Source organism: Sceloporus occidentalis, unplaced genomic scaffold (genome assembly GCF_023333645.1).
Source record: "Sceloporus occidentalis isolate IW3139 unplaced genomic scaffold, rSceOcc1.0.p SCAF_2, whole genome shotgun sequence".
Lineage (NCBI taxonomy): Eukaryota > Metazoa > Chordata > Lepidosauria > Squamata > Phrynosomatidae > Sceloporus > Sceloporus occidentalis.
The window spans coordinates 67,667,882-67,678,237 of NW_028316982.1; positions in this window are offsets into that span (position 1 = coordinate 67,667,882).

A 10,356-nucleotide genomic window follows, 5' to 3' on the forward strand; every position below is an offset into this window, starting at 1 on the left:
CTGTGTTTATCAGCTCAGTTAGAAACCCAGAAATGGAATGTTTATCTCAGGGGATTTCTGCGCGCGTGCACACACACACACATTCATCATCATCATCATCATTATCATCATCATCATCATCATCATTATTATGCTTCCTTTTACCAAATGTGCTGGGTCCCAGAATATTTTAAAATGTTATAGTACTGGGTGAAGTATAGAATGATTACATTTATCGTGTCAGACTAGCTTCCATTTTAAGGGGAGTGCATACAAAAAAAAAAACCTCACATGGAAGATGCTAGCAAGTTAACCTTTAAATATAGAACTTTTCACAGTCTGTATTTATCATCTAGTTGCACAGGGAAACCCTTCTCACTTGTGATGCTTTAATACATAGACCCTCTGAGCACATCATGCACTACATGAAACGATACTAACTTTAAGGACACCCTTAACTAACCTATAACTTTCAATGTGCTGGATTAAACTAAGAAAGTCAATTCATATTGGTACATGACCACCACCTTAGTAGTAGTTGAAAGTACCTCGTTTTCGCATTAATGGGGAAGCATCATCAAGATCCAAATAATCTTGCAAGTTGCTCAGATAATGAAAGAGAATAGCCTGTCACCATTCAGGTATATTGTTATCCATTATAAACTAGATAGCAAAGAGAAAGATTCAGCACATGCCATGCTAGAAGGACCCATTTGGAACAAAGAGTAGTCTCTGATGTCCTCATGCTCTGGATGTTTTGCCTTATTTTTAGCATCCATTTATAGCATGCAACATCACATAAACTTGCAGGTGTTTTTTTAAAAAATACACATTGTTATTCTATAGGGACCTTTGGAACAGATTGATTTCATTCAAGCATACAATGCAAACAACTGAATAGAGATTGGTATGGATGATCCAGGGCGGGAACAGACTGGCCAGTAAAGCTGGCTTCTGGGTGGTTTGGGGGCATGGTGTTTAACGTAGTACATCCCCTAGACATCTGGAAGCCACCCTGGCTGACCAGACATGTAATTTGAATGTTTTAATGTGTTGTGTTTAGTTCCTTCAAGTTGTTCCTGACTCAAAACAACCCTATTATAGGGTTTTCTTAGCAAGATTTATGCAGAGGAGGTTTGCTGTTGTTTGCTTCTGCAATATATGCCTACAGCACCTGGTATTCTGCTGAGGTGTCCCTTCCAAGGCACTAACCAGGCCTGGCCCTGCTCAGCTTTCAAAATCAAACAGGATCTGGTGCCCTTAGTATATTTAAGATGGTTGTTTTACCAAAAAAAAAAAAAAAAAGACCCAAAATGGACCAGCCTTGGCACTTTTGGCCATTTGTTCTTGTTGCTGCTGTTGAGGCAGGAATAGAACTATATTTTTATGGCTCATAGATATATCATACTCTCCAACTGTCCCAATTTGGCAAGGCCTATCCTGATCAATCCCAGTCCTCCCACTGTTTCAGCATTTTAAAAATATTCCAGTTTCTCTCTCCTCCCTCTTCCCACTTTGCTCCCTTACTTCATCTGTTGCAAACTGAGTTCAAAATGCAAAAGTAGTTTACAATGAATTAACTCAGTGTGGGAAAAGGAATTTTACCCTTCCCTGTAGACTCAAGCAAAAGGAAACTGCTGCAGCCTCTCTGTGCTTGTGTGGGTTTTTTGTTTTGTTTTGTTTTCATTAATAATGTTTACCCTCTTGACCACAGACTGCTGCTGTTCAGCCACACATGTCCCCATTTTCATCTGTGAAATGTTGGTAGGTATGATTTATTCTCTGGCACTTCTCTGTTTTTGTTTAAAATTATTGCTGCAGGTTTGTGGGGTTTTTTTAATGTCTTGTTTCTTGCTACTGCTACCAGTTGTTAAGCCAATCCAAGTCAACCAACTCCTCTTTTTTTGTTCTAAACTCCCTAACTTTTGGCTGATAAAATAAAATAGGTCTATATGTTCAGGTTTGTATGTTAAGAGCATCATAAAGATGTTCCTATGCAGAACAGAGAAGGATGACTCCAGTCAGCATCATGCTACTCGCTCATAGAGACAGGTAATGTTAATATGAAGAAACACAGTTAACTACAACCACAGTCCCATCATAGATGCTCTTTCAAGGCATAAAGTATGCTATGCAATTGAAGATTGTGTTTTCAGACCTTGCTTGTAAACTGTTTCGATGAGGCCTGTTCTGCTAAGTTTCAATGGACCTCAGGCATAGGATCATTAAAGTCTGAATATTTTTCTTTTGGGGAATGTGGGGGAAAAACCTAGCAAGTTTTGAGAAGCTGAAAAGCAATACTTATATTCTTGCTAATCATTTATATTTATCTTAAGGATGATGACTGTCAGTTACCAGTTCATACATTTTCCTACTTAAAAGCAAGTATAACTTTTGGTATTCTGCTTGGGCCAAAAAAAACCTCACAAAAAAGCAGCTCCTATGGAAACAGTGAGAGCCTTTTTATTTTTAAACATGAAAATGTATGTTCCAATAAAGTGGAAAATACAGGCAACAGAAAGAAGCATGCTCCAGAACAATGCAACACAGTTAATGAATACAGGAGAAGAAGAGATGATGGAGAAAGAGGAGAAGCAACTCACTGCCTACAGTCCTTCAAATAAGATGCACAGACTTGTCAGAGAGATCAAAAAAGGATTGTTAAAGTACTGAGAGTAATTCATTTATACTGCAAATCTGTATAAAACATGTACAAATTAGACAGCAAGAAACTGTGTGGTGTGTAGGATATCCCTTTTGCAGGAAGTATAAGGGACCGCTCACTCTTTTTCTTCCTATCTTCCTGTCTTGGTTGCAGTATTGCTGCACATTTACAGAGAATTTACGGAGTGGGAAATCTACTCATGTAGCACTCTATTGGGCCAATGTAGGACTTACTTAAGTTTGTGAGTGGGACAAGGAATACTTCATTAGCTAAGTGTTCTTTTAGATCAGGGGTTGGCAACCTCCGGCCCACGGGCCGGATAGGACCCCCGGAGGTCTTTCGGCCGGCCCCTGCCTGCCCCTGCTGCCGCCGATTGCAGCTTTTCCCAGCTCCCAGGGCCGCCATTTTGTTTTTCAAAATGGTGGCGAAGTCTCGCACGACCTTCCCCATTGAAAAACAAAATGGCAGCGGGCTAGAGGCGAAGTCTCGGGCGATCACAAGAAAGGTTGCACGAGACTTTGCTGAGGCCCGCTGAGGCTGCTGGAGCCCTCGAACAGGGCTCCGACAGCGGCAGCGGGCATCTGGGAGGCCCATTGCCGTCGCTGGGGCCCTCCAAGAGGGCTCCGGTGGCTGCAGCAGCGACCCTCTGGGAGGCCCGCTGCCGTTGCTGGGGCCCTCCAAGAGGGCTCCGGCGGCCGCAGCGGGCCTCTGGGAGGCCCGCTGCCGTCGCTGGGGCTCTCCAAGAGGCTCGCTGCCATCTCTGGGGCCCTCCAAGAGGGCTCCGGCTGCGGCAGCGACCTTCTGGGAGGCCCTTTGCCGTCGCTGGGGCCCTCCAAGAGGGCTCCGGCTGCGGCAGCGACCTTCTGGGAGGCCCGTTGCCGTCGCTGGGGCCCTCCAAGAGGGCTCCGGCGGCCGCAGCGGGCCTCTGGGAGGCCCATTGCCGTCACTGGGGCCCTCCAAGAGGCCCGCTGCTGTCGCTGGGGCTCTCCAAGAGGCCCGCTGCCATCTCTGGGGCCCTCCAAGAGGGCTCCGGCTGCGGCAGCGACCCTCTGGGAGGCCCGTTGTCGTTGCTGGGGCCCTCCAAGAGGCCCGTTGCCATCGCTGGGGCCCTCCAAGAGGGCTCCGGTGATGGCAGCGACCCTCTGGGAGGCCCGTTGCCATCGCCAGAGCCCTCTTGGAGGGCCCCTGCAATGGCAAAAGGGCCGGCAAAGAGGAGGAGGCCTCCAGCGCTGGCGGCCCCCGCTGGCTTTTTTGCTGGCCTCTGACGGGGCCTGGTGCCCCGTCAGGGGCCGGCATAGAGGAGAAGGCCTGGCCCCGGGGGGTGGAATTACAATTAAAAGTGTATTTAGATACATCCAGAGTAGAAACCCAACCAGAGAGTGTACTATTGGAAATTAAAGCTGTTCTGCAGGAAGTCAAAGAGACTGCAGAGAAGCTGAATGAATTCTATCCTTCGGTCTTTAATGCAATATTTTGTTTTAATCACTATTGTGTGCCATGTTGGGGTCCATTTTGGGCAAAAAGCAATGTTTAAGTTACCTAAAATCTCAAATGGTCTCAGTCCCTTCCTGAAAACACTAATTCAGGTATGGGCATTATAACAGTGTGGCTCATGTAGGGACCATATCTCCCTGGATAAGCCAACCCAGGCCCTGAGATCATCACAAAAACCTCTTCTCTCAGTTCTACCACCATCACAAACATGGCTAGTGGGGAATACCCTGGGCTAGTGAATACCCTGGACTTTGAAACTACCTTCCTAGGGAGTCTAAACTGGCCTCCTTCCTTCTGTCCTTCCATTGCCAGGCAAAGATATCTCAATTCTGGAATGTGTTTACAATGGGATTTTTTTTTTAAAAGAATGGGCTGGGAGATCTATATTGTTTTAGACTGAACTGTTTTAATAGTTTTTTCATATTTTAATTGCATTTTGTTTCTTAATGTGTAGTTTTAAATAATTTTAATATTGTCAAAAGTTTGATCCTATTTTAATGCTCACCTTTTGTATGTTTTTAGCTGCACTGTGTTTTAAATTGTAAGTCACCTTGAATCCCAATTTTGTGAGAAAGGCGGGATACAAATAAATATAATAAGAACAAGAACAGCAATGTGGCTAAAGTACAGTACCCTTTCCACAGCAACCAGTTATTAGCCAAAATCTTGTTTTTGCCTGTCAACAAAACACAGCCTAGTGCTGATGCTTTCAAAGAAATCTAAAAGACAGACGGGACTTAGCATGTGCAAAGTTCACACTGATCCCCCCCCCCCAAAAAAAGGAAGAGTTACATTTCTGTATGTATATATTTTTCTATCCGCTCTGACCACATCTCTCCTGTGTTGGCATCCCTTCACTGGCTCCCCCTCCCTTTCCGCATTCAGTATAAGCTCCTGCTGTCAACGTTTAAAGCCCTCCATGGGCTGGCCCCTCCATATTTATCAGACCTTCTTTCTCCTCACCTTCCCACTAGGGCCCTCCGTTCGGGTAGTCAAAGTCGGCTGTCCCAGCCCAGGATTTCCTCTGCCCCATCCCGGATTCGCCCCTTTTCACTTGCTGCCCCTCACTCCTGGAACCTTCTTCCTCCGCAAACAAGAGCCATCACTTCCTTAACCAGCTTCAAAACGGAGCTGAAGACCATCCTGTTCAGAGAAGCGTTCCCAGGCATTGCATAATTGTCGCTTGCTATTTGATGTTCTTTTGTTGTCTGTTTTATTGAATCATTCCCGGTATTGCTATGTATTTTATATGTATTATCTTACTAGACAGGCCCCTTCCCCACCACCTCTCCCTTCTCCTTCTGTGTCGTGTCTTTTTAGATTGTAAGCCTGAGGGCAGGGAACCGTCCAATTAAAAAGATTGTATGTACAGCGCTGTGTAAATTTACAGCGCTTTATAAATAAAGGTTAATAATAATAATAATAATAATAATCTGGAGATTGCTGTTTATTTTTATTTATACCCCCCCCCCTTTCATTCTAGTCAATATTTACAGGGCCAGAATTTCAACTTAAGTTTTAGAAAAGAAAAATGTAATAGGGAGAATATGTGTGTGTGTGTACATATGTGTCTTTCTGCTTAACCATGAAGAAGCTAATTGCCTCTGCATGACATAGAAATCCTTTAAGTGAGACCCCCTTGAGGCCCAGTGCAAGGTTTACCTGTATAGTCTTCCCTTTCAATGCCTTATGTTGGCAGGAGCCCAAGTTTCATTTAACATAGATCTTTGATAGTATAACATGGTTAAGTAAAAGAGGTCACCGTTGCGGCTTGCACAGATGTATCTCCCTCGACTTGGAGGTGAGTGTACAATTGCTGAAAACAGCAGAGGCAGGCACCATAGAGATAAGGGGCTTGTTTACCCCTGGTACTTGACTGTCATTCTTAATCTTAAAGTGTCTGCCCTGGCAAGATAATGCCAGAGAAAAATGTATCCAATTTTATTTGTTGTTCCAAATTTAGATTTCTCTCTCCACCACTACTACCACAAAACACACACATCCAACTCCCTACCATGCCTGACTGATACCATTGGATGTGTTGTCCCAACCAGCATTTTCTCCCCAAGTGATTTGTTTGTTAAAGCAAAGGTCAGAGATAGCTGACCTAATGGGAGACTGAAAAACAGCTGACTTGATGGGAGAATGGACTTGCATTCTTCCCCCAAAGGGTCCTGGGTGATTGTTTATCATACAGCCTTTTCCTTTATGCAGTGCCAGAAGTATGCAGGATGCTATTGCCCCCATTCTCTACAAGTCCAACTCTTGTTTTAAAAACATCTAATCTGCAAGCTAAGGGGAAAAAGAATAGGGCAGAGTACTAAGTGCATGGAAGTTATCACAGGAGTAAATGAAAGGGGGGGGTCTTTTTTATATAAAAAAAATGAGACCAAGTTCTGAATATGTGCTGGAAACACTACATTGTTTACTTTGGTTTATTTAAGTAGCCTTCACTTACTTACAAATCCATGCTTGTATGTATGCACTCAGCCAGCTGCGTCTGGAACAAAACTTCACATTTTGGACTGAAAATTAAAATGGCCTAATTATGTTTTATTTGCACTCCACATGGGATTACTTTTGATGGTATGCCAACAGCAAATCAAAAAAGAGATATGGCCATCTCTGTAACAACTTGCCACATTTGCTTGCAATGTCACCAGGAGGGCTAGAAATCTGGTTGGCCACAGTTATGCTTCACAGCTAGGGTTGCCATATCTCAGGGCCTGAGTATCCAGTTTTTGTGGGTCATTTCTAGGCAGGAGACAAGGGTGCAGATTCTCCCATTTTTAGTGGGTGGGCTTCGCTTCAGGCAAGAGGCTATATGCAAATTTTCAGTTCAGCTACAATTTGCAAGGTTAATTGAGTTGCAATTTGAAAAGACTCTCCGGAGAGAGTCTTCATTTACTAGCTTCCTCCTTCCTCCCCAGTTGGGTAGTGTTACACTCACACTACACTCTGCTCTCCATTCATCTTCTGGCAAGATGTAAACTGTTGTTGTTATGTGCCTTCAAGTAATTTCTGACTTACAACAATCCTAAGGTGAAGCTAGTAGGCTATGTTAAGTGGTCCTTATCTGATCTGTCTAAGTAAGGAAGAAGAAATATTTTCGTCTCATTTCTCCTTGCTCTGGGAACAACTCTTTTAATTAAGATTTCTGTCTCCATTTCCAAACAGGAAAATATGTTCTGTCTGTGTGTGTGAGAGTGGCAAGCTGTGAACAACTGTAATTGTTACTTAATGCATAACGCTTAACGACATCACTAAGAGTGCATCTACACTGTAGAAATAATGAAGTTTTACATCACTTTAACTGCCATGGCTCCACTCTACAGAATCCTGATATTTGGAGTGTTGTGGGGTGCCAGCACTCTTTAGCAGAGATGGCTAAAAATTTGTGTAAAACCACAAATCCAAGGATTCCATAGGATGGCGCTACAGCACTTAAAGTGGTGTCAAACTTCATTATTTCTATGTTGTAGATGCACCCCATGTCTCAGTTTTGAGTCCAGAAACTTCACAATCTGGGATAATCCTGAACTGACAGCCATGTTCAAATCTGACTTTGAAGTCTTTTATATGTGGATTGGCCCTCCCAAAATATCTATGTTGCAGCTTCAGTAAAACATGATCTGTGTTTACTCACTAGTTCTTAAGAACGAAATATTGGATTCTGCCCAGTAACTGCCAGATCAACTCTATACATTTCTGCTCAGAAATTGATTCTATGGGGTTTACCTTCGTGTACATAAGTGTGTGTAGGGGATTGCAGCCTGAATTTTGAAAGAAAAACAGATTAGTTTTTCATATATAATCCACAAACTCTAACTTTGATTTGTTTCAATATTAGTCAAAACACAGATTCCTTCTTCCCTGTTTCCGAGGAATCTTCCAAAAACCTTCAAAAAGGTAAAGTGGATGGAGGGCCCAGACTCATGTGCCTATTAGAAATTGTTGATGTATGTGTATCCTGTTTTTCAACTGATATCCTCTAAGCAGCTTAAACTATTAATAAGAAGCAATAAATACATTAAAATGAAACAAAAACAAAATTAGCTGGAACATGAGAAACTGCCTGTTGTGATGTTGCTTAGCTTCCCTTTGCAATGCAGTTGCTTCCATTTCACAAGATGATTTCTGGATAGTTTTGTCATCTGGGGAGGATCAGTCAAAGCCAGTAGGGACCTAGTGGTTTTCTTTGGCTGCCTACTCCTCTCTCCTGGCTTCCCTCCCAAAGGGCCACTGAAGATAGATAGCACTGCTATAGAGGAACATAATCCAGCTGGAGGAAGAATAGGTCAGGTGTTGTTTGTACTTGCTTCCCTCTCTTTCCTGTCTAGGGTTACCAGGCGAACCCTAGAGCTCCTATATCTTTAATAGTGTATAGAAGAGGAAATTTCAACAAGTGTTGCTTGCCATGGAAGCTCCACCCACTGACATTCCTACTTCTGCACAATCTTGTCTTGTTTTTCACCTGGCAACGCTACTGCTATTCCTTCTTTCACAAAGCAGTTGATGTCATGTCATTTAAACAGGTCAAACAAGAGGCTGATGTCTACTGAGTCATACCATTGGTTCAACTTGCCCAGTACTGTCATCACTGTCTAGCAAAGTCCTCCAGGGTTTCTAGCTCAACTAGTAGGTGGTAAAGATTGGACTAGGGAACTTCTGCAGAGCATGGGTTCTACCCTGAAGCATTTGGCCCTGTTCTGTTTGCTTATGCACAATTTCCCTTAACCTTATGGTTGCAGGAATTTCTGAGTGCATGTGGTATACACAGAAACTCTTGGTCTTCTCCAGCACTTAATGGAGAGGAGAACTCAGCACACCTGGAAAAAAATGGAGAAATGATGGATGGATGCATCTGACTGTACTTCTGAATCACTCTTGTACTCAGTGAGTGCTTGTGATAATTTACAATGGAATATTAAGAGCATTAACAAACAGCAATTCCAAATAAAACTGAATGAAAATAAAACTGGCCAGATAAATGTATTGCACTCCAATATAACTTGCATAAGCATCTAAAAGGTCACTGTGTAAATAGGATATTGGATCAGGTAGACCTTTGATTGCATTCAGCATAGCTCTCATGTTCCTATATATTCTATAAAAAGGAAAACACAAAAGGATTAGGTCCCTCTTAGTAAATTCTAGCTAAGGTCCAAGCAGCAGAAAGAGTTGAGGTGGGGTTAATAATGGGAAATGAAAGACCCCTATTTTGAGTCCCAACTAGAGCAAACCAATTGAATCAATGGGATTTGCAAGCATGTCGATTTATCATTTATCAATTGATTCAGTCGATCTATTCTTATCTGGAACTAGTAATCAGATATAGCCTAATAACACCAAATTTATTCCCCAAGAAGTGCACTAGTCAGCATCATGAATCCCAACCCAGGGTCAGAGTTTAAAAAGCACTTTATAAACTGAAGGACCAAGATTAAGAGATGGGGGAAAGAGTAATTAACTGAAAGCAGAGGGCAGATAATAAATGATAATAAAACAGAAAACAAGTTACCATTTAAGAATTCAGGGTGTTTGGTATGGCCCTGGTCTGTTATCAGGTGGTTCTTCACATACCATCTGAGAAGCCATTGTTACAATACCCAGGCCAGAGTTGGTGAGGGGCTGTTTCTAGACAATCTTGCCCAAGTGTGACTTTTTAGGAGGGGTTCTGTGACAGCAAAAGGCTCAAAGGAAAGCTGACTTTCTACAGCCATTTGGGATTGTGGTGGTTATATGTAAAGCATCTGCCTTCCGATGTTTCCATCAACAGCTAACCAACTGTGTGCTCCTGCTACCATGTGCAGAAGACCTCTATTTTTAATGCAAAATTATTTTTTTAATTATTTATATGCTTATTTAACATTTACAAATATGAGAATTGTAGAAATGGAACAAACAAACAAAAACAAATAAAAGGAAACGTAGTTTCATTGAATTGTGACCAGAACAAATATTGACTTGATTTACATTATTTACCTTCCCTCTGTAGTTAAGCCCAAAGTTCCACTACTTTCTCCCATTTTTTCCTTATGCTGTTGAAATGAATCTCCATTTGATCATAGAGATCATGTCCATTGTTGCCAATTCTTGTACTTTTGTGATCCATTCTTTCATGGTGGGACCCTTATTACACTTCCAATAACACACGTACACAATTCGCGCCGCAGTTAACATATAAATCAAAATTTGATTTCTTCCAGATTCAACCT